Here is a 7124-nt window from a genome sequence, read left to right on the forward strand (position 1 = left end):
CACCGCCACTTCATCCGCCGTCCCGGAGGCGAGGGCCGATGCCCGTCAACCTCCGGGCGGTCTAAACGGACCTCCGGCCCACCCCCCCGCCCGCGCCCGCCCGGCAAAGCCGGCCCGGCCCACAGCGGCGAGGCCGACCTGGTCCGCCGCACTGTGCTCCCGCCCGAGCCCGTGGAGGCCCCGGGGGTCGGAGCCCCGTCCCCCAGGCCTGCCACCCCTTCCCCCGGTCCAGCTCCACCGCCAGAAGCGCGGTACCGAGCTGGGGGCCCGCGGAACGTCGAGGGCGGGAAGCCATATTACAAGGGAATGCAGGGGAGCTATATGCAGGAAGGCAGTGAACTGTAAAACACCCAAAAACTCGAACCGAATAACATGGGAAATTCTGCACTGCAGCACTCACCCACTCAAAGGCAATTCACCACAAGAGAGAGCAAAAATGGCCTAGCCTTCCCTATATATATCAAACCCTCCCCTTCAAAAGGCTGTACTTTCCTCACAGCTAGGTCCACCCCTCACCAGATGTTTAACTCATTCCTTTCCCATGCAGTCAATTCTCTCTCCATATATAAAGAAAGGGTGACCCGTTACTAATTACATTTCTCCAATAGCAATTCTTCATTATAATTACATTGATACATTATTATAGTTTACTGATCCCAATAGTCACAGCCCAGTCCTAGCTGCATTATGACATCACAGACGCATCATAATAGAGCTTTGGCTGGGGTAATAGCAGGGGCTTTAGCAGTTACTGCCATTCCAGTGATAATATCTTGACGTGATAACATCTGTGCAACACAGCGGATAGAACACCATGGAGAAAGGTAAACGGAGACTTCAGTTACTGTTATTAAGCCGGTGATCTGTAGGATTTACAGGACACACTGCATTATCTTCTGTGCTGTTATCACAAAGGGGGATCCTATTATCCGCAATATCGCAATTTCATGATAAATTATCGCAAATGTGATAATTCGGTATCCTATTACCGGTGATAAGTTATCGCTGATAAGTCTCCATAGGGTTTATCGCGGATTTCTCTTCACCATCTCTGAGCAGGGTATAAGTAATAACTAATTAGGCACTTAAAGTTTTAGTTATTTTTAATTAGCCAATAATGACATTTCATTTTTGGGGTCAAAAAATGCAAAGTGATGAAAATTGGGGTACAAGGTATGGGACAGGTATATCGGGTTGTTTTATGAGTGGGACAAGTGATTTTAGACTCACAGGTGGGAGTAATCGGTCCATTTCCGCTTTTTTTAACGTCCCCTAAAATGACCCAAATGTATACTTATACCCATTTTTATGTACCCCAACTTTAATGAGAGCACTTATTTTACTGGAAAAATAGCTTTCTGTCATTTTTGATACGTGTAACATGGATGTAATATAATGTATGTACTAACCAGATGTGTTTCTTTCTTACACAGGAAACAACGGGAAACTCGGGGCGTCTACCTAGTAAGTTACTAAGATTATCTACAGATGGTGTTACAGGTTACTAGACTGTATTACAATATTATTATTACTATTATCCAGTGGTAACAGAAGTATCTAGTCGGAGGCTCGGTGTATGTGTCCCAGCCTTTACCAGGAGCAGATTTAGCATTAGGTGTAGTAGGACTGTGTCCATAGGATCTCTCCCGGCTCTATTCCCAGCGGAGGGCAGACAGTGTTACCTCCAACTCTGTATAATACACTATATGTAATTACTATTGCTTATGTATATAGCACCACAGGTTTACACGGTGCTGTACAGAGAATATTTCTCCCTGTCCCACTGGAGCTCACACTCTAAGTTCCCTAACACACAAGTGCACATACAGACACACTAAGGTACATCTGTGTTACACTGCAATATACTGAGCTACCTCTGCTTCTGTACTGTACTACCATATCCTGCCCTGTACTGTACCATGGAATACTGCTCTGTGACATCACACACCCTGATGACGTGCCGCAGTTTCAGTCCCCATTACTTGCTAATTATCATCTGTAACTGACCTTTTTTTCTTTTTTTTGCAGTTACAAGAAACGCACAAGAGTGAGCGCGGGGGCCAAAACATCTGGTAAGAGTAACTAGATATAAGATCTACTCAATAACGGGTGACCACCAGGGGTGTAACCAGAACTTTGTGGGCCCCACAGCTACATTATGAAGGGGCCCCTCCCCTTGGCCTCTAGAGGGACACCTCTCTCCGCAGTGGTTGTTCATTTTATGCCCCATAATATTGCCTTAGTTCAATGTATGCAATATACAGTAATAGTGCCCTATTGTATTAATTGCCCCTTAGTAGTGACCTAGTTCATGTTATGCCCCATAGAAGTGCCACTGATGAGTCCACCTTTTCATGCCCAGGCTATTGGCAAAACCCAATTTCTTACCCGGCAATTTCAAGAACTTGGTAGACAACTATCTGAGCTGGGTTCAGGGCCCCCTAAGCCCTGGGCCCCATAGCAATGGCACCATTGCACCCACTATAATTACCCCCATGGGGACTACTGTGAGCAGCTTATTACCCCTTCCTAACTATTTCTACTTTACATCACTCAGGGAAAGAGAAGAAAGAAGGAAAAAGAAAGAAAACAGTGTCTTTTGCTGAGAATGTTGAAATACGTGTATATGAGGTGGATTCTAACCAGTAACAACACAGGCTGGAATCTGGGAGGCAGAGCTGACGGGTACTGAGGTATAGTAAGTTACTGCTGACGGGCAAGAATACATGGTGGAATCTAAGAGAGACACAGCAGTGAGAGCAGGAACACGGGCAGAGCAGCTTCTATGCAGGGCAAAGACACTATAACCGGCAGGGAGGCTCAGCCTAGGGATGGCCATCGACTATCAATGATTTGAAATCATCGATGGTGTATGACGAATGGTGAATACTTTTACCATTGATGGTACAGAGCTACCGACTGTTTTTGTCCCCCCCTCCCAAGTGTCAGGACACAGAGCTTAGCTCCACCTCAGACACCCATGAAGCCCCACCCTTGGGCTCTGATTTGCCCGCAGCTAATTGAACACTGTTGCAGAGGTGACCATTGGTAGGTAAAACCATTGATGTTCCCCTTACAGGTGGTTTTAAACCATTGAGGTTATCCATCAATGGTACCAAGAGTCTCCGTGCCATAATTACCATAGTCGCCAGGGACCAAAGCTATACAGCATAAATGTTATCCATGTAAAAGGCTTCCTAACGTTGCTGCAGTGGCGTGCGGTGAGGTCAGTGGCTGGTGAGGCACTACAGCCATAATGTCCACCGAATCTGCCGATGACCCCTACCGCCGCCGAGTAAATGCCCGCTACTGACCCTGAGTTGATGCCCTGTGCCACCGCCAATGGCTTACAAACTCACCCACCATCAACTGACCCAGCCCTCCACCACTAATTTGCATCTCAGTCCGATGCCGCCAATGCCCGCTGCCTGCCTGCTCATCATACTTGTGATATATTGTACATTTTTATAGAAAAAAAAATAGTTTTTGGGACTGGGAAGGGAGTGGGAGGAGGACATGAATGCAATTTTGTTGTCCAGGGCTTCCATTAACTTAATGGAAAAGGGTCTGAATGGGTTAAAAAAAAAATGCGTGAGGTCCCCCCTCCTAAGTGTAACCAGCCTCGGGCTCTTTGAGCCGGTCCTGGTTGTTTAAATACTGGGGAAAAATTGGACAGGGGATCCCCCGTATTTAGACAACCAGCACCGGGCTCTTAGTCCGGTCCTGGTTCCAAAAAATATGGGGGACAAAAGACGTAGGGGTCCCCCGTATTTTTGAAACCAGCACCGGGCTCCACTAGCCAGGGACATAATGCCACAGCCGGGGGACACATTTACGTAGGTCCCTGCGGCCGTGGCATTACCCCCTCAACTAGTCACCCATGGCCGGGGTTCCCTGGAGGTGTGGGGACCCCTTAAATGAAGGGGTCCCCCCCTCCAGGCACCCAAGGGCCAGGGGTGAAGCCCGAGGCTGTCCCCAGCACCCCTAGGTGTGTAAAAAAAAGAGTATTGTTTTTGTTGTGGAACTACAAGGCCCAGCAAGCCTCCCCCGCTTGCTGGTACTTGGAGAACCTCAAGTACCAGCATGCGGGGAAATAACGGGCCCACTGGTACCTGTAGTTCTACAACAAAAAAAATACCCAAATAAAAACACATAAAAGTTTATTAAAAACACACTTACACACTCACACATACTTACCTACATCCCACGCGCCGGTCACGTCGTCCACTTGTCCAGTAGAATCCAATAGGTGGTTCCTGTAAGAGAGAGAGAGAGAGAGGAGAGAGAGAGAGAGAAAGAGAGATAAAGAGATCCCGGGCACACGGTTCACTCACAGACAGGGCTTCGTCGCTCCAACGGCAGTCACAGCCGCCGGGTCCCGCCGCCTCTTCCCCCTCCAGCGTCGTGTTGGTGATTGGACAGCGGATCATCACAGGTGCCTCGCTGACATGGGGGTGGTGTCCCTGTCAGCGAGGCACTGTTAGGGTCTCCTGCCCTGTGCTGCCACGTCGTCATGGCAACCGGGAGACAAGTGCTAGTGGAGTAACCTGAGCGCAGCTGATACTCCGGTTCGGGTCTTTTGCTGTGCAGTGGTTATAGGCTCTGTGCACGGCAGGGGATCCGGTGCTGGTTTTTGTGCTCACAGTCTGTGAGGTCTGAGTGGGGCGTGGACAGCACCTGCTTTATAAGGCCTCTTTTCAGGGTAAGCAGATGCTGCTGAATCTTTGTTGGTTTGTCAGTTCATGAAAGTTAGCCAGTACTGTGTAGCTTTGTATTTGTTTGTTGCTTACTGCAAATAGGCCTGGGGATTTGGTATTACACTCTGCCAATCCAGACCTAGCAGTAAGACTGGAGTCAGTCGTTTAGCTTGCTGGGGTTCTGTTACTACTCTGTGAACTTAGCAAGTTTGCGGCTGTATTCTAAGACTTGCCTGTCTAATCCTGTCTCACTGTGCTAGGTGTCAGGGGTCAGTTTAGTGGCAGTAAGCTAAAACCTGTGCACTGCAAGTGAGAAATAGGATTGTGGAGACTCTCCTTGTGTCTATCATTCCATCTCTGACCAAGGAGTTTACTGCCACACCCGTTGGTAACCCTTTAGGGTTTTGCTGTTGCCCTTAGCAACAGCATTTCGGGTTCTCTACGTATTAAAACACAACATCTTGCTTTTTCCATCTGTGCAGTTCTAATACAAGGGAGATACCCAGTTCCTTAGCCTCTGGGCTTCTCTGTTCACTTTGTGTGTATTTTGTTACCCTATTACCTTCTGTGTACGTTATGTCATATTCCCCAGTTTGTCTGTGAGTCCATTTGTTTTGCATAACAGTTCAAACACCAGTACATTCATGCAGACACTGGAGTGCATAACAGTTCTGACACCAGTACTTTCCTGCAGGCACTGGTGTGCATAACATATTCAGCAGCCTAATACTCCTGTTGAAATTTTGTGGGAATATGGAGCATACCCCTCAAAATACGTTGCAACAGGTGGTCGATCAGGTGCAGGTCCTGACTCGACAATTTAATGATTTGTCCATTAAAATGCACACCTCCCAGGCTGCTGGCGGAGCTCCCGCAGCAGCAGCACCTGCAGGGGTTAAGGAGCCGAAAGTAAATCTCCCGGATCGTTTTTCTGGAGATCGCTCGCAGTTCTTTTGTTTCAAGGAGAGCTGCAAGCTATACTTCCGGCTTAGGCCTCAGTCTTCTGGGTCGGAGATTCAGCGGGTGGGCATAGTGATTTCCTTGCTACAAGGAGACCCACAGGTCTGGGCATATGGGTTGCAGCCTGACTGTCCGTCGCTTAAAAGTGTTGATGCTTTTTTTACGGCACTGGGCATGTTGTATGATGACCCTGACAAGACGGCCTCAGCCGAGGCTCAGATTTCGATCCTTAAGCAAGGGCGAAGGCCAGTTGAGGTTTACTGTACGGAGTTTCGGAGGTTGGCCCATGATACCCAGTGGAATGACCCAGCCCTGAGACACCAGTACCGAAGAGGTCTTTCTAACCAGATAAAGGACCAACTGGTACAATATCCCTTGCCTGATAGCTTGGATCAGCTCATGCAGTTATCCATCCGGGTGGATAGACGGCAGAGAGAGCGAAGGCTTGAAAGGGAGACTGAGATTTCCTTCCTTCCCAAGGGAACCTCAGACTCTGAGGAATTTTCTGAGGAGCCTATGCAGATTGGGGCTACCCGCCTCTCCTCGCGTGAGAAGACGCGGAGGAGACAGCAGGGGTTGTGTTTGTACTGTGGGAATAAAGGTCATGTGGTAGTATCATGCCCAGAAAAGCCGGAAAACTTCAGGGCCTGAGGGTGATGGGAAATATCCTGTCAGGCCAGAAGTCAGAATTTCCCAAGAAGACTTTTATCATTCCGGTGACCTTGAAGATCCTCGGTCAAACTGTCAAGACTGAGGCCTTTGTGGACAGTGGGGCCGACGGGGTTTTTATGGACCGCCAATTCGCCCTGAAACACTCTGTTCCCTTAGTACCCTTGGCATCGGAAATTGAGATTTGTGGGTTAAACGGGGAACCATTATCCCAAGGTAAAATTACCTCTTGCACTAGCCAGATTTCTTTGTTTATTGGAGCCACACACTCTGAAAAATTGTCCTTTTATGTGACTGTCTGTACTTTTGCCCCATTGGTGTTGGGTTTACCCTGGTTAAGGGCCCACAATCCTCAATTTGACTGGGTCTCTGGGGAGATTCTTAGTTGGGGTACTGATTGTTTCAGGAGTTGCTTGAGCCTTCCAGTCAGGCTCTCGCAGCTAAGTTTGCCAGGATTGCCAGGGTGTTATGCAGATTTTGCGGACGTGTTCTCCAAAAAAGTTGCAGAGGTACTACCTCCCCATCGCCCCTATGACTGTGCCATTGATTTGTTGCCAAATGCTAAGCTTCCCAAGAGCAGGTTGTACTCCCTGTCACGTCCTGAGACTCAGGCTATGGCAGAGTACATTCAGGAGAACTTGGCTAAGGGATTTATCAGACCTTCACAGTCTCCAGTTGGGTCGGGGTTCTTCTTCGTGGGTAAAAAGGACGGTTCGTTGCGACCCTGCATCGACTTCAGGGAATTGAACCGTATCACGATTAAAAACTCATACCCACTGCCTCTCATTTCGGTCTTGT

General features: G+C 48.5%; 1 long non-coding RNA gene across 1 annotated transcript; it reads left to right on the forward strand.

Moving 5' to 3' along the window:
- The first annotated feature begins 617 nt into the window (after positions 1 to 617).
- Positions 618 to 2619, forward strand: LOC135057932 (uncharacterized). The gene is made up of 4 exons (XR_010244470.1): positions 618 to 824; positions 1434 to 1464; positions 2029 to 2072; positions 2558 to 2619. It is a non-coding gene; the product is annotated as an uncharacterized LOC135057932 (long non-coding RNA).
- Positions 2620 to 7124: the final 4505 nt, after the last annotated feature.

Source organism: Pseudophryne corroboree, chromosome 3, assembly GCF_028390025.1.
Source record: "Pseudophryne corroboree isolate aPseCor3 chromosome 3, aPseCor3.hap2, whole genome shotgun sequence".
NCBI classification, from domain to species: Eukaryota; Metazoa; Chordata; class Amphibia; order Anura; family Myobatrachidae; genus Pseudophryne; species Pseudophryne corroboree.